The 26,660-nt window shown below is 36.6% G+C and overlaps 1 long non-coding RNA gene across 1 annotated transcript; it reads left to right on the top strand.

The window, feature by feature from the left end:
* Positions 1-24,216: 24,216 nt before the first annotated feature.
* On the top strand, positions 24,217-25,989 carry LOC138114143 (uncharacterized). The gene is made up of 3 exons (XR_011152501.1): positions 24,217-24,306; positions 25,207-25,322; positions 25,445-25,989. It is a non-coding gene; the product is annotated as an uncharacterized lncRNA (long non-coding RNA).
* The last annotated feature ends 671 nt before the right edge of the window (positions 25,990-26,660 follow it).

Genomic DNA, 26,660 nt, shown 5'->3' with positions numbered 1-26,660 from the left:
TGTTTCTGATGGTTTTATATTTACAAAGATACTTTTATCTTTGAAGCGTTTACACTTGAGAACTGTGAGCACTATAAATGTAAGAACTTGGCCAACTTGCAGGACTGGTTTAATCCATGAGCAAAGAAATGGCAAATGTTGCTATTCCTCCTTTAGTAGGACCATAAGCAAGACAAATTGAAAGAAACCATGTGGCTGACTGAGAGGAAGAAAAGGAAATAATGTACTTTTTGTATTAGAGGCACACATCCTTATCCTAAAAACGCAAATCTGATACACATTTGAACATCAAACTGAGATCTCCTGAGTCACTTCTGTCCCAGTTTCTTACAGATACTATATCACACAAGCTTCTGTAAACTTTTGCTAAAACCACATGCTCTGCAACTTTTTATATGTTTTATTTGTTTAGATAGTTGTTAAGTTAAAACTTCTAAGTTACATAACTCCTGCCTTGTGCAATCTTGGGAAAGAGAAATGTTAATTGTAGGGAATGAGACAAGCAATGTAGCTATTTTTAAAATTATTGTCCAGAGGCTTGGCTGTGGCACTGAAAATTGGTTGTTGATAAAAGAACTAGATAAATATATTTAAAAACACATCATCATGATTCTTGCATGTATTGAAAACCTGCCTTCTGAAGCAATAAAATCTCTTGAGACTTTTAACAAACCAGACTCCTCCTCAAAAAACTTACATTAATAATGCCAAAAGCTAAGAGAAGCAAATTAGAAGCTCATGATTAGCCAGTTATAAGATTTTGCAACCCTTAGCCTATTCAAGCAATACCATCTTCTCGTACAGAAATATCAGGCAAGAACATCTGTTTTGCAAACATAAGCTGAGTCTTTCGAAAATGAACTTGCTATAAACAACATACACCCCAGTAGAGTTAGAACATACATAAACACACTGTGTTTCTAAATTCCATGAAGCTCTTAAAAGGAGAAAATACATAATCTACTGTAAAGTGAACAACCATATTCCATCTATCCATAGTGACTCTGCTTTTCTATTCTGAAAACTCCACTGCATTTCATAAAGAGTCATAACACCTCTGGGCTGTTCTACTTGTACCAGTTTCATTAACAGGAGGCAGGTCAGAAAAGTGGAAAGCAGGGGACAGGGACCAAGCTTGTGTTGGATGATCTGTCCCTCTAGGAGAACGGATCCTCTTTCCTTCTCCACCCTGTCTTTTGGTCAGTGCAGAAATGTTCATCTGCTGCCAAACCCCCTCACATATTCCAAGCACCTCCTTCCAGGCTCTTGGTGCAGTACAGTTCTGCCTGGTCCAGCACAGTTCTGCCAACATGAAGCATGCATAAAAACAAACAAAAAACAAGTTCCCTAAAACTGTAAGAATAATATGAACCAGTGACTTTTCACAAACACTACCATCTAGGCTTCTTTTTGTTTCTTAGCATGAAGAGAAACTTCTGATTTCTGAGTATATAGAGAATTCTTCATTTTTTCTAGACAATGTTTTCATGTATAAATGGAGCCACATGGCACCAGAAACCTGATGGATTTTTACAGTCATGTCCTGTCATTCAAAACCACCTAAATTCAGCAATAGTGAGAAGTGGGAATTTTCAAACACTTCCCGGTTTGAAAGTTTTGATTCAAAACACCATCCCTCCTGAAGGTAAAGAAGGTTCAGTTGATTCAATTACTAATTAGCTTATCCAAGGGGGAAAAAAAATGAAAAAAACACAGGTTTTTTAATCATTTCTAATAACACAATTAAAAAAGAGAGGTTCAGAGGATGAGATCTGCCAGTTCTATAACTCTGATCTGAGTAGCTTAGCATTTTAACTCTGCTGTAAAACTCCTGCAAAACAAATCAGTTTTGGCATAAATTTGTTAAATTTTATTAAACTTAACTCTATGAAAACATCTTGACTTTTTTAATTAATTTAAAAAAGCACAAAATAATTCTATAATTCCATCTTAATTTCCATTCAGATACCAATAAAAGGGTAATTAAAGAAGACTTCCACGAACAGCAAACAGCAGGAAATTAAAACATATATAAAGGCAAAATTGCTTTAAAAGATGAAAACCAAAGTAGTAAAGCTTTGGGTAGGAAAAAACTTCTGTTTTTTGAAAATATCTAGTGAATATTTATGCATTGGAAAGTTCTAACCAATGAGAGACCAAAGAGAAGGGAAAAAACCCAATGAGAGACTACAGAGAAGGGAAAAATAAACCAAGCTACCATCAAAGAAAAAGGTCAATTGAATTATTAAAAATCAAATTCCCCATCACTGCTGTAAAATTTGACTAGATCTGATGATTTAAATAAATCCACAGCTTATTACATAAAACTGCTTTTAAGGGACAATTAGTGGGCACCTGAGCATTCAAAGGTTACTAAATACTTCTGTATATGAGGAGAGACAGATACAGGAATGCTGTGACATAATATTTAAACTTGCAGCACCAAATGCAAGACAATGCCAACCTGAAGATTCAATGCATAACCTAGAAAATAATTAAGCATACAACAGAGATTTATAATCTGTTGTTCAATTGACCAATACTCATTCTTTCCTTGAAACTCTAAGAGCTAAAAAGCACTCTATTAATGGTCTTTTATAAGACCAAGACACCTCAGAAGGCTGCAAGACTGATTGCATGGTGAATGACTGGATGCATGACTGGTGAATTTTTCCACTAGAACAGAAGCCATTTTTATTAAAATTCTACAAAAAAAAAAAAAAAAAAAAAAAAAAAAAGCACAAACCATAAACAAGCCAAAAATCCAAACAAAAAAAATCTGCAAACAAAAAACCAAACCAAACCAAACCAAAAATAACAAACTGAAGCCCAAAAAACCCAATCCAACCACTACAAAAAACATTTGGGATCATTTAAACTTCCTGCATTTTCAGATTTGGTACAGCTGGGCCTTTTATCCCTATGCTCAAAGGAGACACAAACCAGCAATGTTCTCCTGAGTTTGTTAGCACTAAAGTCCTGCAGTTCCAAATGGGCTGGAGATGGTGTAAAGCAGGGAACCAAGCTGGAAGTGCCTCTGGTGGCACCTGGGGCTGTGATGCAGCCACTGCTTCCAGACACAGAGCAGGAGATGCACCAGCAGGTGTTTGAGAACAAAGCTGCCCCGCCAGGCGTTGCAGAGGGATCAGTGGAGCCAAACTTCCCATTATTCAGACATTAATCAGCACCAAGCAGCAAGGCTTTGCTCTGCCCTTCTCCATTCCAACAAGGAAAGGCCCAGTAAAGGCTGCTCTTCCTTGCAGTACCTCAGACCTCCTCCTCATCTCTCTCAGCAAAAGGCACGGCAGATGATCAGGCTGCCCTGTGATCTCCATGGCAATAACTACACATCGTAAATAGGTTTATACACAATCAATATAAAGATGTGCAAGTCATTACTGGAGTTTTTCCTCAGCTATACCAGGCTTGAACTTTAAAAACATCAATTAAATCAGAAAAATGATATAAGCTTTGTATGACCTGCTTCTCTACTGGCTTCAACTTTGAAAATAATTTATGTCTGCTCCGAATGGGTTCAGAGTACTGCCATCCTCATGGGGTAATGATTTATGAAGTGTTAGCACACAGGTGAATATGGGTAGTGCAAGAACTTGCAGATTCAAACCCTTTGTTTCCCTTTGTTGCTATTTAATTATGAGTGAAGTGGAAGCAAAGAGTTTAAATAAACCCAGTCAAGTATACACTGCCAAAGAAACACTGGGGGATTCAACAACTTAGCATAACTTTCCATGTACTTGGGCTTGATTGCTTTTTAAATTTGGGTACAGCCCAAATCATGCAACTTTCCCCACACTCATTTCACTCTGTTCTATTCTCTGTCAGATTATTCTCTATATATTTTGCAATTCTACTTCCCTCACACCTGCAGGAAGGAATGTCTCACTAACATATTTCTGAAGACAGGCTCAGAATCTAAGGGGTTTAGTCTCCCTTAGTAAAAAATGCTGCCCTTCCTCGATTTTCAACCTTCAATGGAAACCACATCTTAGAAGAGCAGTCAATAAGAAATCAAGAAGCCAAACAGTCTGAAGACAACTTTTGCCTTGTCTAGTTCCTGTTGGTCTCCAAATTAATAAAACTGCTGCCTTATCCTGCTGAAATAATGGGACATGCACCACTGCTTTGCTATGCTAATAGGCAAATTTTACAGTCATTTGTCTTATAACTAACCAATAATATCTCAAACTTTCAGTAAGATTTTCATATATGTCAAAATAATCCATTGTGAAAACCTTCAAGAGGGAACAGATTTTAATTTGAAAAAAAAAAAAGAAAATTGAACATGACAAACAACATGGGCAGTGTGATTTCACGCTTTATTCCTGCAAGCTGAAGGGTTTGCATTTTAGATGATCTGTCTTTAAAATGTTAGGGTGAAAAATAAACCTAAATCACATTATCTTTAAAGGGAATAAATTAATTGTTACCATCAGTGTACCAAATCACATCAATGAATCAATCCAAATTCTCTATTCCATTGGATTACCTAGGATATAAAACTGTTTTCATTTTAGCCTATAATTTTATATTCCAACAAATGTTATTTGGGAACTAAGATTGAAAGATGAAGCATGGAAGAAAATGACATTTTGTGTACCATCTAATTACCAATTATCTGCCAGTGGAACTAATCAAATTGTATAAATTGAGACTGCAGATTCATCAACCAATAACCTTAGAGAACATGTTATACTCCTCATCAGTGATTCGAACAACAGTCCAAGTATTAAACAACTTACTATGGGTATTATAGGGATCTGTTTTACTTGAAGAGAAACACATCTCCAAGCATAGTAATTAAAAGCTGCTGCTAGTTATAATATTGCTAAAATACTACTGCTGATGTAAATGTATTTTAAGTATCTAATATTAATTTAAGCTTGTAACTTAAGTTATAAAGAAATGAAGTGATTTACTACACTGGATTAAAGCAAATTGAAATGGATGTACTACAATCTACAAAATCAAACCTTTCATAACCTCTGCTTTTTGCAGACAATAAAATGATAAAATACAGGTAGAAACTGGCTTCTAATAACCATTCATGCGTTAATTTAGGTCCTTCATTTAGATTTAGAAGAAATTGTTTGGAAATACAGCATGTCAGCTCTTATCTGTGAAATCCTTTTATTTACATATGAAAATTATAAATTAAGTGTAATTCTATTTTCATATTCCCAAAATTTTACTTGAATTAACTGCAGACAAAGCCACATCACGGTTAATGTCTTTCAGGATACATTTCAAAAGAAGAAAGAGAGTAGTGTGTTTCCTTTCTTTTCATCAAAACACTCAAGTACATAAATATACTCCAGTTAAAAGCGCTAGGACACCAACTCATGCTAACACAATCTGAGCTTTCTTTCATTTTGCCTGAGCATTCTTCTGGAATTAATTTCTAATTAAGGTTACAGCACTATCCCCAACTTTGCTAGGAATTACTATTTCAACATTAATGAAAATATTAATACCCTCTCGAGACTCAAACAAACAACTGGAAATTTGCTTTTAAAAAATAAACTTTTAACTCATACTTCTGTCTCTGCACAAGTGACATGGATAATTCAAAAATTTGATGAGCTACAAAGTATTGTATTAAAAAATACAGTGGCTCATGTTCTAACTGTATTTGACTTATGTTTAAGAAACTCTAGGTGTTTCCCAGTTGCTGCCATGCTGCTCCGCAGACTGCTGTGGGCAGTGTGGTAGGAAAGAAAATCCCACACGTGCAGCTCACAGCTTTCCCCAGGCAGGACCATTCCCTTGAATCTCATCCACAGGCTTAGGATTATCAACAGTGATAGATGAAAATGACTCAGAACAGTTATAGGGGAAAGAGAAAGGACATGGAACAACCACGGAGCACCAACAAAATGTATCACACATGTAGCAAAGCAGGTCGAAGGTGAAGCTGCAGCCCCATGAAGAGCAAGGTGTAGAAAGCTTCATAAAACACAGAAATGACCAGACCTTTGGAGAGGAGCATAAACATCAGCATGATTGCCCCAGCAAAGGGGAGGAAGAAACCTCCATCATCAACATGTAATTCCTTGCAGGACCCCTGCTGGCTGCTGACAATGCACTGCAATCCCGGGATGGCCTCTGCACCTGGAAGAGCAGCAGCAGGTGGAGCATAACACCAAAAAGCAGAAAGGTTTGACATTCAAGAGTTCTTTTAAATTTTATATGTAGCTAAACTGTCTATCACAATGCTGTGAATAGAAGCAGCATTTTAACTGAACCAGTAATCACAATTGTACTCTCATTCTACTCCTAATTAAACTAACAATAAATTTTGGGCTTTGTATACCTGATGCACCCCCCTTTTTGCACAAAACAAGACTTTGATCATAGAAATTTATAGATGTGGAGAGGATATTTGTCCTGTCCCATTTTCGTGTACTAAATTTCAATATGCTGCATACAAATAAGTCCATATGTTCCCAGAATCCATTTGGAAATCACTGCTTCCTCAGAGTGCTCATTATACCCAGACAGACTGCTTCCTACAAGCATCCTAATCAGGCAGTGGTTATTCAGCTCCCTGATGCCTCCCAAAATACCACTCCTATTTCCAGTAGAAAAGCTAAACTATAGCAAAGTTAGGGCTAATTTTCTTAAATCTAGGGATACAAACAAGGAATTAGATTTCTAAATATTTGTTTTGCTTTCAGTGGAAAAGCTCACTTCTTTAAATATAAATTTTCTCTCTTCCTTTAAGAAAAATGTGCATTGTTTCGGGTAACAAACAGTGGAAGCTATACCTGCTCAGTATATCATAATTGCCCCCACGGCCTCAGACTTAAAGCTGCACCTGTGTTTTCCACAGAGCTGATTTAGAGAAGGTTTGGTGCCACTAAGAAATCAGATGAAATTAACTCCTACTGTCATTCTCCTTACCCAAAAGAAGAATTGAGCTGTGATTCCTGCTTTCTGAATGGGAATGGCATACACGTTAAAAGTCAGCTTTGGGAATTCCTTTTCTGTTATTACCATGAATATAATATCTCCACATCTCTCTTCAGACAATATTGTCAGTAATACTTTGTCTAGCTATAATTCTCCCTTTGGGAGCCAAGTACACAAAGACGACAGCTTTACAATTTAATTAAAGGCAACAATAGAAAAAATGTAATAATAAATAAGCATAACATTTCATGCGAGTCAGATACAAAGGAAGAGATTGTTGAGTGTCTCATTGATAAAGCACTGAATCCATTTTACAAATGAGAGCAGCAGACCCAGGGGTTCATGCTGAAATGTTGAAAGACCCAACTTGTAGGGTGTCTTTACAGTCTCAAACTGTATTTAGAGAGAGAGGAAAAGGAGACAAACATAATGCTTTTACAGCTAAAAAGAGCATGAAATGCATTCTATTTGTAGATAAGTATTAGAGATATGACAGACTCTATCTATATGAGAAATTTCTCAGCAACATCTGTCTGCTGAGAGTTTCTGACTTTTGACTGCAATGCCAGCCAGAAAACAAGATTTTAAGGAAAGGTGCTTGGTCTTTAATGTATATACTCTATCTGTACAGCTTTATTGTAGTTAAAGAAAGTATATTATATATAGTAATATTCTTTGTTTAACTACAGCTGAGAGACATTGGGCTGTGTTCCTTTAAAAGTTACTCAGGAAACCATTTCTCTGAGACAGGTCTAGTTTCTGACTGGGGGGCTTGGCAAAGTGGAAGGCTTAGAGAAGTGAAAGGCACAAAAAAGAGTAATAAGACAGGTTCAAAAGACAACAGACAACTTAGGCTAGGGCACTCTACAGGGAAATACAGCTTAGTTCTAAGGTGCAGGCATCAACAGTAAAGTGATTTTAAATAAAACAAACAAGCACAGGTTAAACAAGGTGATTGTACCATGGGCTCTCTCACAGGTAAGCAGGCAGTGATTTACTTGCCTTGCAGTTACCCTTCCTACCTCCCTCTCCATGCAGGCCCTCCATGCAGAGCCTTCAGACAGCTTCTTTCAATGTCTTGAGAGCTCTATCACAACAGACTTATTTATCTTTACTGGGTTCTCTATTACTCCTCTCCTGATCACTTCTTTGGCCAAATCCTTCTCTCTGTCTATTGGTCTTAGAGGCAGTAAAAGAACCCACAAAAAAACTCCCCACTTTTTCCTTTCATAGGGAAGAGGTAATTTAGTGCCTTCTTCCAAGATGGATTATCTCACTAAACAAAGACTTTTCTAGTTCTTCCTTGTCAGGTGAGCAAAGACTCAGAGTGGGTGTCCAGCATCACCTGTGACTCTGTGTCAGCAGGACACAGGATTTCACAGTGCACTTTGGGTGGGGAACAGAAAGAGGTGCAGATGTAGGTGTAGCACTAACCCACAGAGCCTGACTGTGGGCTTGGGGGACACTCACTTGCAGAGCCAAGATTTAGAGAAAGGAGATCTGTTCCAAGAACTAGAATTTCTACAAGAGTGCAGTTTTACACTGTAAACAGTAGGAAGGTAAACAGAGTGTCCATAATTGCTTGCCTTTTATTTCTTACTACAGGCAGTTCCATCTTCTGTGCAGAAGACACATGGCCACAGCAAAAAGCTCATCAGACATTTCCTCCATCACTGCCACTGTGTCCTTGATCATGGCAGTGTCAGCATCTGAGGAAAGTATCCCCAGGATATAAATAGTTTCATAATTCCTGTTTGTTTAGGTTTTTTTAAAATCTGTGGATAATGTCTGCCTGAGATTCCAGGAAATATGGTAATTAATTAAAAATTATACAAATATGTGTGATTGAAATGAATATTTTCCAAATCTAGTATTTTCACACACCTGTTCCTTCCCAGATATGAGATGCAGCAGTTGGCAGTAAAAACAAATAGAGAGAGGAAAAAAGCCCTCTTGTGTAAAAGAAAGAATGTCCATTAGCTAAATAGAAAAAAACAAGATGACAAAGGGGAAATAACAGACTATAAAGTTCAAGAATCCAAATTAGTGTTAACAATTCAATTTATCTTGCATAATATTACAGTAATTGGGTTGTGTCTATCATACTGCTGTTGTGACACACTTGGTTTGCTCTCTGTGTTCCGACAGTTTCCCACAGAGACCACTGTTAGATAGAGATCACTTTTGCAAACTCCAGAATCTCTATTCTCCCTGCTACCAGAGCTGAAGTGCACATGGCAGGCTGGCCTTCCCAAAAGTCCTGCAGACCTTTGTGACCTGGACTGCTGCTCTTCACTACAGTAACAATATGTACACATCGTGAAAAAATTCTCAGATATTAATACTTTAAGACTAACCTAATGTGGCTATTAAGATTGTCAAAGCATATTTCTTTTCTTGGTGGTTTAGTCATCAGCAGTGAAAGGTAAAGGAGTAATTTTCATCAGCCACAGAAGACTGAATATAGGTCATGGTGAGTTCAAAGACAAATAATTTAAGAATCAAAGTCTCAGTGGAATGCATCAGAAGTAATGCCAAGTAAATCACTGTGTCAGTATGACTGATTAAATATTAGCAAAGAATGTGAATTGATCTTTAAAAAGAAGAAAAAGACCTTTGTATCTATTATGCTGTAAATATTTTTTCTTCCATGGTACCATTACATTTTCCATTTTATTTTATTGACCTATGATAAAAACTATAATGTTTGCCTCAATAAGGTTAAGCATTTTAATTCAAAATCCATAAAGGTGAACCTCAACTAGAAACAATGGAAAGCTAGTCAACATTCTATAATGCTCACTCAAAACACTGTAATCTTTTCACATAACTCTAACAGAATAAATGCTGCAATTCATCTTAAATATCAAAAATAAGCACTGAATTTCATGTGACTAATGTTCAAGCAAAATTGTCATATTTCATTTGTAACAAGGTAACCTTTAATCTCAGTGTTGCAATATTACAGATCAGCTAAAAAAACCCTAAAAGTAAATTAAGGATGTGTCCTGAAAAAAGTGACTAGACAATATTGATATATAATAAAATCCCAAACAAAATCATCCCTTAACACATTATGCACCTCTGGATTAGTACATTTTTTAAAATTTTAAAATACCCTTTCTAAGCATTAAAGCTCAGTAAGGAATGTCTTTGAAAGTTACCAATTTAAATTGTGAGCATAATGGCGTAACACACGTCATCTTGTGATGGGGTGATAAGAGAAAACAGTCCAAGCTGTAACTAAGATAACAGCACCAGTCCTCCCAGAAACTGGTTAAAGGGAAAAAGTAAATGACAAACACTAAAGTGCTTTTGGGATGTACTCTATTTGCAAAATAAGATATTTCTAAACGTGCCATGCATATATAAGAGAAGAAGAGGAGAAAAGCAGGGCAGGCTTTGTTAGCCTTGATAACTTTACATTTCAGACTCTCCAGGATGAGGACTGCTTCTCACCATGTATGCACAGCAGTCCTGGCTTTTTCTTGAAAGAAGAGACAGGCTGACCATTTGTAAGTTATGACCTGTCCACTGTAAACAAATTGCTTTCTCTTTACTTGCATCTTCATTGCTTAGTTAAGCAAATAAGTCAAAAGCATATTGCCAGAAGACATCCTTCTGTGAATTTCTATAGGTTACAAAATAAGATATTTAGACAGACTCCTCTTCCTACATGAAAATAAAAAGCTATTTAGACACCCAGAAATAGTAAGCACATCAGCTACAGAAAGGAGCCATTTTACTGTCCCAGTAAATGTGGAGTCCTTTTGTTCAGTGCTGATAAAGGCATCAAAATTCCTCTCACTCGTTGGACATCTCATGAGATTTCTCCAGCCTCAGGGCTGCAGAAACTAACTCTGTGCTTGAAGGTGGAGGTGCACATTAAAAACATAAGATGAACAATGAGAGACCTGGAAATCTCACCTAAGCTGCTCTTAAAACTGTTCTGTAACTCCCACTTCTCTATTCATGGTTTATTTATGGGAGATGACCCGATTGGTTACAGCAAGTAAAATGTCCTCTGGACATTCATCAAATACCCAAGCTGAACTATTAACCTGAGCTATCTTGACAAACCAAACTTTTAAAGTCTAATTCAATATACGGAGTTTTAGTAATAATAGAGTCACAAATTTCACTAAGACTTCCCTCAGTATCAACCTATGTCATAGGTTACATAAATCATATAACTATACCTCGCAATGATTTAACATTCTAGTGTAATATTTTTTGGCATTAAAATAAAAATATGTTTAGTTATGATATTTGCATTGTGCTTATTTCACCTTGGATAACTACAAATGCTGAGCTCTTAATTTAATTTTACATGTTAGTCCTTTAGATCTCACAAATATTTATATTATTTGTATTTTTAGACTCTATTTATCTTTTCCCTGTGCTGTGTTTAATCTCTGTTTCACGTTTTTCTTCTAAATTTCCTTTAAAACACAGCAGCATTTGATAGCTTTGTGTCCTGGAGGGGAAAAAAAAAGTGTATACAAAGGAATATTTTTATCTAACCATAAAATGATGCCAGAAACCCAACAGGGACCAAACACCATGTTGGAACAAAAATAGTCCAGAGATACACTTTCAAAGTTGAGCACCTGCTGTAAAATAACCATCTGTGTTTAACTGTAATTTAATTATAGGTTCATTCCTTTTGTGTACACTGGAAGGATCTCATAGGTCTTCCCCAGTTGGTCTGCAATCAACTTCTGGCATTTTGCAAAAGCAACAGACATGTTCTCTTAATAACACCTGCTAACTTTTTTCATTCTTGTTTCAGCAAAAGTCTTCTGGGATTTTACAATGCTGCTGAGAAACAAAATAAAAATTATTACTAAATCTGAAATAAAACCCTGCATTAATTAATCACCTGCCCTAAAAAGCCAATATTATTGGCTATCAGATTACCATTTCCCTTTCCACAAAAGTAAATTAAGATTCACAGAGGTAAAAGATTTTTTATTATTATTTTTGAGGGTGAAAGAAAATCAGTATTCTCCAAAGATCTCCAAGCTACCATGGCAATCTATATTAATTGAAAACTGCAGTGTTCTGCCCAATACCTCAAAGCAAAATAAAGTTCATAGACATTAATACTTGCTGAAACTAAGCCAGTCTATTTGAGCTTTACTGGAATTAGAACAAAAAAACAACACAGCAACTTCTCACAGGTAGAAGGATACAGTCAGAGATCCCAAATTTCATCTTAGTGTGACCAGTTCATTAGGCCAAATGACTCAAATATTAATGACCAAAGTTAGCCATCGAATAAAAGCTTGATGTCAGAAGAATTTTTTCAAAGACTATTTAATTGCAAGATAAAGGATTGAAATGTCTTATGTTTCCAGTTTACCTTTATATATATTATATATACACAAATAAATTGTTACCTGCTGAATGCAAGTCCTCTGGATGAAACTGCAGAAAGCAGTGTTAAAGTCCTGAAGCCCAAGGTGTCTCGTATTAAAAATTCTAATAATGCAAACTAGCAACTTCAGAAAAAAATGGAATTAGACCTGAATTCAGCACTAGCTCATACTAGACCAAATAATGAAATACATATACATATATATATATAAAGTAGCTTCCCTGAATGTTCAGCCACTAGCTGCTCCATTACCAAGCGTGCATATAGATAACAATAATGGTCAGGGTTTTCCTGTCAACAGTGACTGACAGAAATATCAACATTAGCATGATACAGAAACTTTCATATAATCTTAACTGTTAAAAACTACAACAAAATCAGCAATGAAGATGTGTACTCAGACTTACATAAAGCAGTAGTATCTCCAAGATCCTAAATATCTCTTTACTTGCCTAGCATTATTGCTGTTTTTTAATATATTTGCAAATCCCTGGATAATTTAAGCTCATACATTCATTAAGCAAACACCTGCAAGGGACAATTTATACTTTTTAGGTAACCTAACAGTGCCAATTACTACTCAAAATCAGACCCAAAGTCTTTCCTGACAGGCAATCAATGCAATCATCTAATCCTGAAGAGGATTTGAGGCAGTGGAGAACAGTGACCAAACCCAAATTCATATGGAAAACCTAGGTGCCATTGCAAAAGTCCTGCACTTTGCTCACTGAGTAGAGGCACACTGTTGAATACTGTTCCATTCTGTGTGAAACAAAAATATTTAATCAAGTGTTATTCTCTATTTTGGTGAAATACCTTCAGAGAAAACTCTTATGGAAATGACACTGATATGAAAGTATTCAACAAGTTCTGTTCTGTCAAACTTTCTCAGTGCCACACTGATGTAAATCAAGTACAAAACACCTCTGATCTCGGGTTTCTGTTTCTATTGTACCCCAGACTGATCCACAGCAATCTTTCAGACATTCATTAGGAAATGCCATTCCACTGGCACCCACCTACAGGCAGAGAAGGTCTCCTGCTTGAATTGGCAGCAACAGAGGCAATTCCATGCAATGTAAGCACAGACAGGATGTATAGGAAGGAAATGGGCACCTTGACTGAGACTCTTGTGTGTGATGAACAAAGCAAGCAGGTGGATGTAACCTTGCAAATAGACAACTTTTCTTTTCTTTTCTTTTCTTTTCTTTTCTTTTCTTTTCTTTTCTTTTCTTTTCTTTTCTTTTCTTTTCTTTTCTTTTCTTTTCTTTTCTTTTCTTTTCTTTTCTTTTCTTTTTTTCTTTTCTTTTCTTTTCTTTTCTTTTCTTTTCTTTTCTTTTCTTTTCTTTTCCTTTTCTTTTCTTTTTTTTCTCTTCTCTTCTCTCTTCTCTTCTCTTCTCTCTTCTCTTCTCTTCTCTTCTCTTCTCTTCTCTCTTCTCTTCTCTTCTCTTCTCTTCTCTTCTCTTCTCTTCTCTTCTCTTCTCTTCTCTTCTCTTCTCTTCTCTTCTCTTCTCTTCTCTTCTCTTCTCTTCTCTTCTCTTCTCTCAACAGCTGTGAACAAACAGCTCTAGACTTGTTCAATAGCAATTCCCTACTCATAAGCAGTTGTATGTATGATATATTTAGTCCAGCTGCTAAACTAAGTATAAAGCAGGTGTTTTATTGCAAGTCTGACTGAATGATCAAGTAAAATTCAAGATTTAACATCTTTTCACCTTAGCATTCTTCTCTAAATAATCACCATTTATAAAAGAAAAAAAAAAGAAAAATCTGAAAAAAACCCCCGCACCTCACAAGTTTATGAAAGGTGGAACTTCAGTAATACCATCAGCAAACGAGAGAAAATCATGAGCAATTCTGATGGTTTACCACGTTCTTTGTACCAGCCTTTTACCTGCAGCTGAGCAACACAGCTCTGAGCTATGGATCCTCAGGCCTGAGACCTGCAGCTCTCCAAGGTGGCATCGCCTGACGGAGCCCTCAGCTGACAAAATGGGGCAGAGGCTCTTTAGGAAACACCACAGCAATGGCTGCCCCTGCAGCCTTCCCTCGCCTCTGATCACACAGGCTTTCCAAGACAGTCTCTAAATTACCCAGTTCCATACCCTGATTTCAGCAGACAGGGTGTGCATTTCACAGTGACTTGGGTCACACCTTACAGGGGGCTAATTTCGTACAGAAGATATTACAAGCTTCTCTCTATTACAGAACGTGGTGGCACATCAGTTAAAGGTCTGCTACTACAGGTTTAAGGGAGGAAGCATAAAATCAGAGTGCAAATGACTGCAGAGGAACAATAACATAAACAGGGATGGAAGGAAGGCCATGGGAGTAAGAAATTCGGAAGACATTAAAGGAGGACACAGGAGAGCATCCACTGCTCTGCAGAGGTGTCTAAAAAGCTGATTTTGACCCTAATCAATAGGTTCCTTCCCAAGGAGACTTTTTTTCTCTGTTGAGGCTTAATAATGCTGAATAGTGTAAAGAAAAGGTGCAAGGGAAAATGCATTCACAACTTCACAAATTACACAGTAAATGAGAAACTGAAATTACAGTCTTAGGCCTGCAGCACCTCAATAGTACCCAAAAAATATAGTTACAGAATTTTACAGAGCAGAGAAGACACTTATACTATTTTTCCTTTCCTCATGACGAATTACAGTCTCTTCATATTCTGGATGCCCAGCAAACACCACCTGGACTACATGGAAAGTCATTCTAGATGGAGTGCTTAGATTAAAAATGTAATTTTTAATTTTTCTATTCAATAGAAGGGCTGGAGGTCTTTTTGTCTGTAAAAAGATATTGCCTATAAATCAATTCTTCCTCCGTCCCTCTCAACTCCTGAAAAATAACTTTCTTTAAACCTTGTAAAAGCTCAGTTATTTGTAAATCTCTCTTTTTGCCTTTAAGAAAGAGATGTGTTTTCTTCTGTTTACACTATTCCCTTAATTTGCTTACAGCTAGGATTGATTAAACACATAATAACTAAACCTTCTCTTGAAAAGCAATTTGCAATGGCCATGCTGCCATGCATTTTAGATTGTATTTTTAAAATAACTGTTCCCTCAAGGGTATTACTTAACCTCTAAGACCACTAAACATTTAAAGGTTTGCATTTAAGAAACCAATTTCATACGCAAAAGTAACTCTGTTTACTACAAACCCAGTCCTCCCATCTCAGTCAACACTGCTCAAACTCTGCCTCTAACTCTATATTCCTCACTCTCGGGTCCTGAAGTCGTTTTTAACATCAGTGACTTTGATGAAACGTCAGATTGAATAAGACCTCCCAAACTCTTTCAAGACCATTTGTAAACCATTTATCAGAACTTTTCAATGCTGTTCATTGAACACAGGTGAAATTCTCATTACCAATAACTAATCACACTGCTTCCATAGAGATCATCTGTCATTTATTGCACATATTACTCTTGCTTCCAGTGACAGCCTCAGCTAAATTAGTTTTATTTACATTTTACCTGAATGTTCAAACATATAATTTCTCAATTAAAAAAAGGGTAAAAAGCTGATAGAGTAAAATGAAAATAAATCAATCCCTGTAACAACACAGATGACTAAGTAGCTTAATTAAATATTTAAAAAAATACAGATATTTTATTAAATGCAATACATACATTAGGAATGTGTTATTTAAGTGTTTGGCATTTTCACAGTTTCTGGTGAATATTAATTACTAGAGAATTAACAGCATAGAGAATACTTATAATGAGTAGAAGTCATATGCTTTACTGTCACCCTGGAGTTTTAAAGCACCTGCCATATGTTCTCCTAATAATTGCTACTTTTGCTTTCTGAGTACAGTAAGGGAATTTATTAACTTGCGAGGCTTCTGAGATATATGTGCTTGTGACTGGAAATGGAGAATGAATGCCAAGATGTTAGTTCAGTCTTAGGTAGTCTGATTTAATATGAGGTTAGACCTAAGGACAAAGGCTAAATTGATATACTTCCATGGAAAAGCAAACATCCAATGAAAAATTATCCCTTTAAAAAAGTATATGAAAAATTAGGGAAACTCTTCTGAGTGCAGCAGTCACAGGGATTTTCAGATCCAGTCTGTCTGATTGGGTTGCATTCCACCCATAAAGCATTTCTCAGCTGTGTTTTGTTTATCACTATTTTATTTATATCCATTTTCATTATTAACATGCTGTGCATTGAGTCCCATAGTATTCACTCATTAAACAATAAAGTGTTAGCAATGCTTGACATTTGCTTGTTGCAACGAGCTGTACACAAATCCATGGAATTGGATACTATTTGTGAGCAGAATTCCTATCCATTTTATATCTGATGTTTAAAACATCTTAAACTCTAACCAACAAATGTAAAAATTAATATAGCTTACAAAGCAGACCTTTACAAAAAGATCCCTACATTTTATATATGCTAAAATTCTTCTGCTAAAAAAAAAAAAAAAGGAAGAGAAGGAGTCATATTGCAAATAAAGGAACTCTGTCACCCTTATGAAGGAAGAAGCTGATTACTTAAAACTATCCTATGCAACTCTCATACACCACATGAAAGAGCTTTATTGTTTTGTATAATTAAATATGTAATTTACTGCAAGTCCTGTCAACCAAAACTAAAACCTTAGAGAGACTGGTCCTAAATTAATTGCTAATATAGCAATTTCCTTTTACTTCATTGCCAATAAATGTAGCAAACAAAGCTTTTAATTCATCACCTCTTGATATTTTGGAGTTGAAAATGGCATTAGCTATTCATTTTAAAGCCATGATAATTTATTTCAGCAAAACTACATGCTTTTTCTTGTCCTGAAATCTGGGTTGTATTGAAGTAAATGAAGGATTCACTGTTTACCTCAATGGAGCTGAAATCTCACACTAACATTTAAAGAAAATAAACCATCAGTCATAAAAAGACATATTAAAAGAGAAGTCAAATTTATTATTATTTTTCTTGTCAGAGGCTTCATACCAGAGTTGGTTGAGGAAAGCAGCTTTAAATGGTTTTGAATCCTGCTCTTTCTCAGGAGTTTCCCTGACTAAAATCCTTCAGAATATTTTAGTATTACTGGAAAAACACCAGGCACAGTCACCCGTGTTAAATACAAAACCGGGGTTAACAACAGATCACCCATGGATCTATATATCTAATCTGCATTTTTATGTGCACCTATTTATCTTTGTGTCTCTTTATGCAGAAATATGTGAGGCCAACAATAGAAGAGAACGTCTTTGTAGAAAGTTTAAAGTTTTCTTCAGTGAAAATTGCTAGAGCCCATTCCTTCTGAAAATACCCAAATATTAAACAGGACATTTCCTTCAGCAAAGCACAAGTGTCTCCATCCCACCCACACCAAAACTTCACAGAAGCAGCATATCTGGCATCTTCATACTGCTATGTCTTTAAAATATTCTTTTACCTTGATGTTATAATAGACAGTCCAATTCCCAGGGCTTTGATACCTGCACTCTTAGCAAACCTTTGCCCAATGTTTTTATTAACTCAATTTAATGGAACCTTTTTTATGGTGACCTTAAGAATTTAATAACTCCGCAATGCAAGGACAATACCACCTGCAGGCTCTTCTGGGATTAAACTGTGGTAGTTCAATATGTCTGCAGGAGCACATAAAAGAAAAGCAGAAAAAAAAAAAATGTCAGGAACTGCACAAATCAGTAACTCATTGCTGAATTTGGGAATTATGCCTGGTTATGGCGTCCTGCTCTGAGACATGTGACATAAAACTCTGCATCTGATACATGCTGCAGCCTACTTAATGCTGCTTAATGGTATTAATCTAGCTTTGATCATGTCAGTTATGCTGGCAATTTTCAATTCCAGAGTGCCTTCCTTTCTGACAGACACTCTGCATATCTTACAGATACAATCAATACGTTATTAGTCAACAACCTGAGAAGAGGCACATAAATTAATCCTTTTCTGTCAACCTAGCAGTCTGTACTCCAGTGAAACCTCACCCCTGCAGTATGCGTCAGACTGATCCTAATCCAATTAGGGTAAAATGAACTTTTTTTCTATGGCACTCTCCATCTATGTTAATTCAACCCCCTGAAGACAGCTGCTCTGAGGAAATAATTTTATGCTTGACCTTTTATAGGCAAGGTTAAAATCAGTATAGATACACATATATGCAAGGAAAGTCAATAAGTTTGCGCTCTCTCACTTCCTCCTTTAACCTCCACTAGCACCTGTAAAATAATGCCAGAGAACACTGCTGATTTCAAAGTGACAGGAATGTATTTATTTTAGTTGCATAAAGGACTCTGTCACTTCAGCTTTACACTGAGTACAGCATGTACCTTTGTTTTGCTGAGGGGCAAATTAATATGGAGTGACAGCCCTGTCTGTAGTATTGTAGGATTTGACAAGTAGAGGATGTTAACAGTATACAGTATGCAAAACAAATCATTTCTTCTCTTTGTGATAGTTATCAGATATAATGACAACAACCATTAAGGAAACAAGACTTGCTTGGTGCTATTATTTCTCCAGTAGGAAATACAGGAGAGAGAAAAGAGCTAGAGTGCATTTGAACCCATTTTGATGACAATAGAACAGGGTGCAGTTCTGTATTAATGATGCAGTGCATGCTGGAGAGGGTCTTAGTAAGGTAGCACTTAACTGATTCCTTTTCTCACAACAGTATGGAATATCATGGCTACAGTCCGTGATTACTCTTCTCTCACCTAAACTTCCTCTAAAGATCTCTCCTGACCAAACCTAACTTCCTTGTGTTAAAATTAAATGACTAAACCCCACCCTGTCCTGTTAAGTAGGCAGGGCAAGGAGGCTACCTGGAAGCAGGTTGCAACTACAGTGTTGCAGCCCTATGGCAGGACTCCTGTGCTGCTCCCTCAGGTTGAGCTCTTGATTGCAGTCAGGAACAGAAGACAACACATAAAAAAGGGCTGTTGCAAACTGGAGGAACAGCCTTCTCCTGGGAGCTCCTGGGGATCCTACGTGCGCCCCTTTCCCTCGCTGTCTGGTCCCACAGCTGTCCGTGTACATATTGTGACAGGGAGCAGGTGTGTAACACACTGCCTCTGTCTCTTGGCTCTGCCTAGATCAGGTGGGGTACTCACAGGAAATGTTACATGTCATAAAATGACCTGACAGCTAAAGAAAGAAGAATCAAAACCTTTACTTTGTGAAGTGCAGTGGGCACCAGTCTCTTTTCCAGTCTGGATTGCTTACATATAACATTATCCCTCTAACAGACAGAAAAACCCACAAAAAACTTGGTCTCTGGAAACTTCCCAAGGTAAAGAAGATGAAGCAAAGACTGTTATTTCTCTATCTAGAAACATATCATTTTTAATGTCATTTATTGGGCACTGCAGTAGAGACTGTAATCATCCTAAAATCAGCCCAACGTGTTTCTGAACTGCTGCTCTTAGCCTCTGCTTAGTCATACATAATTTTAAGAATCATGCCTTACTTAAAACTTCAGCATTTTTATTCTAAGACTTTAGCCCTGAGGTTTGTTCTACTTGATTTGTTTGTCTGCTTTGCCATCTAAAACAAGTAGCTTCATTAAATCAGGAAAGCCTTATTTTCCAGTATAATTAAAAAGGATAAAAGAATTTTATCAAACTCTCAAAAGTAAAAGTAGCTCTGAATGAGACTAAGCAAAGAAATCTGTAGGTCCAAAGTCTTGAGGAGTTATGGATGAATAACACATACATAACTGTAAACTTACATCCCATCACAGCATCTGGATACCCAGTTCCTAACCTTTAAAATATCACAGCATGCCTGTACTGTGAAAGGATAAGAACAGGCATTCCAGGTTTGAGTACACTATTTCTCCTGCTAATAACTATTTACATTTCCTCATTAACAGTATACCAATATGAATAACTATGTCAAATGCTGTCTGCACAGCCCCTTCTCTAAACAAAACTATGTTGTCAATTTCAGTTCTCAAAAATACCTACCTGAAAAAGACTCTCATGCCCCTGGCACTAAGTGTCACTCCATGAAGGGTGGGAAAAACACAGAGATGAGATGAAAGGAAGTGTCTTTGAAGATATATTTCCTCAAGGTAAAATTGCATTTCTCTCTCTTTCATGAACTTCCTAATCCCAACAAACTTCTTGGCAAGTTGCTCTGTAGATGTTCTCAGGCAAGAAGGAGCAAGTTCACCATCAAAGCAAAATTCTAGTTATCTTCAACGTCAAAAGGTTTCCCATACCCAAAAAATATAACTTCAAGGAAGAAATTATTGTTTGGCAATGTTCTAGACAGCTTAAAAGGGGATAGGATCTGCATAACTAAAAGCTTTGTGTATAACAAACTGTCAGAAGTGCTGCTGAATATCTGGTCTAATCAATGGTGGCAGACAGTGATCCCTGTCTGACTTGACTCAGTGGATTTTTCAGTTCCCGACATATTTGATCATATTCATGACTATGTCCTGCAGCCACAGAACTAAACTAGTTTCCAAGAGTCTTCCATGGGACAAATTACTGTCTGCATACAGACTTTCACATACAGATTGATATTAATGGAACTAACATCTGAATTTAGGTATAAACACACCTACATACCTTGATTTATCAGGCCATCCTTCCAGCTATCAAACAGCAGTGGTCAGCAGTTCACAAGGAGACTGTAAACCCAGTTAGGAATACTCACACATAAAGGCAGATGTTTCTTCATAACACCTTTTCTTGCTAATGGGATGCCAAGGAAATATATGGTAAATATAGTGTTTATATTTTAAGACGACATGCAAATAAGCACATTAAAATTAAGAAATCAAACCAAACCTAATTGCAATAAGGCCAAATCAAACTATTAATTCTCTAACCTGGAACAGAGGCCCTTTCAGGTAAGAATCATGCTGCAAGGTGTAAAGTTTGGTTGCAAGATCATATCTCTTTTATTGCAATAAAATCTCCTGCTTGTTGTTTGAAGAAAGACTTTGACCTTAGTATTTTCATACAACAGAGGTACTCAAACTCTCATCACTAAAATGCTGTGCTGCTTGTCACAGCAGGAAACTCACTGAAATATTTGTTCTTTATCAAAAAGTTGGTTTGTTTTCCTCCTTTTATCTTTTAGTGCTCCTCAGACTGTAATTGAGAGTGTTTTGTAATTGGAACAAAGACTCTGAGAAGTACTGTCATGCACTGAAGACAACCAAAAATCTGAAATAGTTTAAAGTCAAAAGCAAGTTTTAATAACATATGAATTAAAATACCCTACAAGCAATAACAGGGAATGAAAAGATGGGGGACAAATAGCAGTCATGAAATGAAATTCAGATACTGCTTATTTCTGACCTAATAAATGGAATGGCAAGTAACACAGCATGAAATGTATTGTAACAAACAGTTTCATAGTTGTATTTTTAAAAAGCACTATTCACAATGGCAGAATCGTTGCAATTCTTAAAAGATTTCAGCAACCCTGGGTTTCTCACTAGATACTATTTCTGTCATAGCTGAAAAAGTTAAGTATTCCAGATCTTAGAAAAGGCCATTTTTACCCATTTACACTTGAGAATGATTAAATACAACACCTTATAGAGGAAAAAGAAGACACACAGAACCATGTCTACATCTCCTTGGAGATAACCAAGGCACAATAGATCAGGTCTCAGAAAGGGCAACTATCACATTATTGTAAGCTTCAAAACTCAACAATGACTATTTTATTAATAATTTCAAACCTTATGTTTTTCATCAAGAATGAAGAACAATTAAACTCTTCCTATCTTTTCCCTAGTGGCATTTGTAACTTTTACTGAAAAATTCTGATTTTGCTGTGTGCCCAGTGGAAAAAAAATACAAAGAAATATGTTTAACCTTTTCTTTCATTTCAGTTCACAGCTTCTATAACAAGGTTACTGGAAGCATTCTAATATCTGTGCCTATGCCTCTGACATGCAATAATGAAGTATTTTGTTTGTATGCTACTTGAACCCAGGTAGCTGCATTGAAGAAATCACGGTTCAGCTAGCACATCTCTCTTTTCTTATTTTTAGCTTAGTTTGATTAAATGCTCATGAAACTTCTGATTCCTCCAATAGGGCAGCATTAGGTAGATGTACTCTGAAGAATACCACACTGAGTTTTACAGGGACTGATAAACACAGCTGGGAGGAATGACCTGGTCTTAATTAGGGTTTTTTTACTTCACTGCAAAGAAAATCACTATTTGAAATGTGCTTATTTTTCCCATTTCCTCTTTTCTCTCTTTCATTTAAAAGAGACTGACATAAAATATAATGTAGTATTGACAAGAAAGTAAAACAAAAAAAGTAGGGGTGGGGGGAGGAAGGAAAGCACACTGGGCTCAAGAAAAGCAAATTATTTAACATGGGAAAACTTACTTATGTTTGCTTTGCTTGTGTGCATAGCTTTTGCTTTCCCTATTAAACCATCTTTATTGCAACCCATGGGTTTTCTTGCTTTTCCCCTTCTGATTCTCTTCCCCATCCTGCTGGCAGTGGGATGAGTGAGCAGCTGTGGGGTGTTTAGCTGCCAGCTGGGCTTAAGCCATGAGACCTAACCAGGATCTAACCAAAACCATGCTTGTTACAAAGCCATTGCTCACCCTGAAACAAAGCCCAGCTACCAACAGATAAAATGTCCTCCCTCACAGCATACAAAGCAAAAAGCACCAAATCTGGATATTGACACGTATCTCTCTCCCAGTCAGTCCTGATTAAACATAGTCTTAATAAAGACAATTTTTTTGAATCACAGAATATAGCATTTCAGAAAACAATATTATTGTTTGATTTAAAATGCAGTGACACAACCTCAAGCAAAAGTAAAATCTATTTCCAACCACAAGTTTAAAGGAAAAGATAATCACTTTATGCCAGCAATACTCAATTAATTTCTCCTCAATAACAGCACTCCAAGAAGTTTAAGTAAACTATTTGCTAAAGAATAACAAACTGGTACATGGTATGTTCCTCATGGGTTGTGCTAACTACATTAAAAAGAAATAAATAAACCCTGGAAACCTTGAAGAATGAAACCAAACCATATGAAGTAATTTAGTAACCAGTAATTAAACGAGTTTTCAATCTCATTGAAAACTTTAATGTTTTTCTATAGTGTGTTCTGAAATTGTATTATTTTATTGTTGGTAATAAAAATTATTTAAAAAAATCCTCAGAACCAACAAATATCTCATGTAGGAATTTCATGTATCATATCTCATGTATCCTTTCTCATGTAGGACTTACAAGAGAGAGTATATTCTGTACACTTTACAACTCATCTGCCAGAGCCCTGGCAAGGTGCTGAGGTCCTGCCTTCCTCAGCATTCAAGTGTTTCTCTAGCAAGTTTCAACAAAGGCTCTGGATGCAGCCTTCCAACGACACAGCTCTCTGAAAGAGAGCTCTTCATCTTTCATTCTGCTTTCAGAAGTTGTTTTCCCTTTATAAAGACAACCTGAAGTACTATCAGTCCCTTAGAAATTGCTAGGCTTAATGCTAGAACATTCTGTAATGAAAAACCAGTTTGGTGTCTGGGACACTGAGGCAGAGTTTGTATCCCAGCACTGTTCAAATAAGACAGACAGAAACAAAGACCTACATAGGTTCAGGGCTCCAAAACGGAGTCTGAGCATGTGAAACAATTTGTTGTGTCTTGGGATCCTGTTTTGACCACAAGTCAATATTCAAAAAACATTTTAGCTTAATTTAGGGTTAAGTTTCTGCTTATCCAGATGAGTTCCTTGTATGAGCATTCTCTTAGTTCCCTATCTGTAAAGGGCAGGAGAAGGATTCACCTCACCTGACTTCTGAGTGCTGCCACCTGTGCTGATCATTCCCTAGCAGCTCATGGAGAGACACTATGCAGCTGATCTGTGTTAGACTTTAATGTTGAATAAAATGGATAATCTCAATGGGAGACTAAAACCCAAACTTGTTGCTATGGACATGTCTTTGCTTAGACTGATGAATCCTACCTTGCTCACCTGAATAAACCTGAGATTTTGGGAATGCAGCACTAAGGTACAGAAGGTCACCTAAGATACAGTTTGAATAAAGAAGTTTTAGGTTGTTTTTCTGTACCTCTTTAACTCTCATTATAATTATTGGGATTATTAAAATCAGAAATCAAGTGACAAACTAATGGCAAATATCCTAAATTAAACCATAATGAAATACTTGCTATAGAAACTGAAGTGCAAGAAGATTCAGATTGATCCAAAAGGGATGACAGAAGGAAAGAAAGAAGGCTCACTGCTCTTCTCCATGCATATTGGCAGCATAGGTCAACAAGGCCAGAAAACAGGCGAGAACAAACCATTTTTCTCTTTCTCTTCCACTCATCACTTTCCCCTCAACTACACAGGTTTATACTTCATCTTCTTCTGAGGCTTACAAAATTTCAATTTTTGTGTACTCCTAATGAATTTAACATGACATCATCACACCAGAACTCCAGCATTTTCTGCTGTAGTGTGCACTTTTCCCAGGAGTGATTCTCAAGGATAGGTCAAACCCACAAGATTTCATCAAGTTCTCTCAGCAGAAATGTCAGCATATTATTACTGACCAGGAAAATTTATAGCAAAATAAATATCTCAAGGGTAATTTCTTGTTCTATTAAGCAAGAGAATATTATTTCCAAGAAGAAGGCTGATGTGACAAAATACAGTTACAGAATTACAAAATGAATGATATGAAGTCTCCAGAAAGATGTTTAAAAAGTGACCCAACTATCAGTGTTCTTGACATGCCAGAGAAAATTCCAGATCAAGCATTTGATATGCCATGTTTAAAATGAATTTTTTGTACGGTTTATGTTATTATTGACAACTTGAAGCCAACTAGCATTGAATAAAATGAGAAACAAAATTCCATCTTCCTGGTAAAAGAGACTTATTACTTGTGTATATTCCTTTCTAGGAAGGATAATGCTTGTTGAGTTAAAAAGTGCAGTTCAAAGCATTCTGCAACAAACTGTGGACTACGAGATGTCTCCTAAAAAAAAATATATTTTATCATAGGAATAAAAATAAAAGGTAAGTTTATATTCCTTCCTTATTATGCTAATATATGCCTAGCAGGGGAAAAAAAAAAAAAAAGAAGAAAAGAAAGTATTACTATACATGTAATACAGGCTTATCATAAAGATTTTCCACAGTTCTTTTACAGATCCCTATCAATACAGACAGGAAGAAGCATCCCTTTGATCACGTTACTTGTCAGCCATCTGTTTAACTGACACCTGTGCAACAACAGCTTAAACACCACAACCCCATTTCTCAGAGGCTTCTACAAAGACCTCAGCAAATTACAAACTCAGAAAGGAAGCCTTTCTCAAAATATTTAAGCCAGATTTGATGCTTCAAATGAATGGAAAAGTTTGAGCTGGAAGGCACATCTGAAGGCCTGCAAAGAGCACCTTTAAAGTGTTATCAGGTTGCTCAAGGCCTTACTCAAGCAAGAGTTTTAAATCTGCAGGGTTGGAGTTTCCTCATTCTCTCTGGGCAACCTACTCCAGAGCATGAGCTAATTGGCATCTTACCTCACAGTTTAAAGAATTCTACTTTCCAACTATATTGCTTTATTTCTACCTATGCATTTTACAATTTTCTAGCACTACTGGAAAAGAGAATGAAAAAGGTGCTGATAAAAGCTATCATGACACCATAGATAAGTGTGAAAAGCTTAAGGATGAAATAAACATCAGAAGACCCATGTTTATTAATTTCATTTCAACATGGTATTATGTCTGTGCCCTACACTGATCTTTGCCACTCATTTCACTTGCTTCAAATGTCAGATATTACACTTCAAGGAATTTGGTTCATTTGGTTTGACAGACACTGGAAAAAACCTCAGCCAAGGGACAGCTGACTATTTGCAAAGACTAAAAAGCCCCCCATCTTTATCTGATTGAAAGTTCCTCTGATAACCAAAGTTTAGGAGGGTAATACAAACAATTTCTCTGATGGTGACTTAGTAACACATACAAATCTGCTATGAGATATTGCTCCCAATAACGGGATCAGCACACAACTTGAAATGTTCTTTCAGTAACCACATGCCCAGATGCCAAACCAGTTTTTATACTCTGGGTTCTCTTAGAACTCTCTCTCAGTGAATTATTCTGCTCAATTCAAAAATTGTAAGGGCACTGAAGAGGTGGGAATGCATTATAAGTGCCTCAAAATGGGCAGTGCAAAAAGCTGGAAGCTGACAATGACACAAACCAACTTGGGCAGAACAGTGGATGTCTCATCCCCTGCAGATTAGAGCATCTTGAAGCAGATGTATGTTTTTCCTGGTTGCTACAGAGAAGGGTAGGAAAATGTCCTCATCTCCTGCCCTTAAGAGACTCTGGCATAAAGAGATTA

The sequence above is a fragment of the Aphelocoma coerulescens genome, chromosome 8 (assembly GCF_041296385.1).
Source record: "Aphelocoma coerulescens isolate FSJ_1873_10779 chromosome 8, UR_Acoe_1.0, whole genome shotgun sequence".
NCBI lineage: Eukaryota > Metazoa > Chordata > Aves > Passeriformes > Corvidae > Aphelocoma > Aphelocoma coerulescens.
Note: the sequence above shows the minus strand (reverse complement) of the source record. Positions and strands in the feature narration are given on the sequence as shown.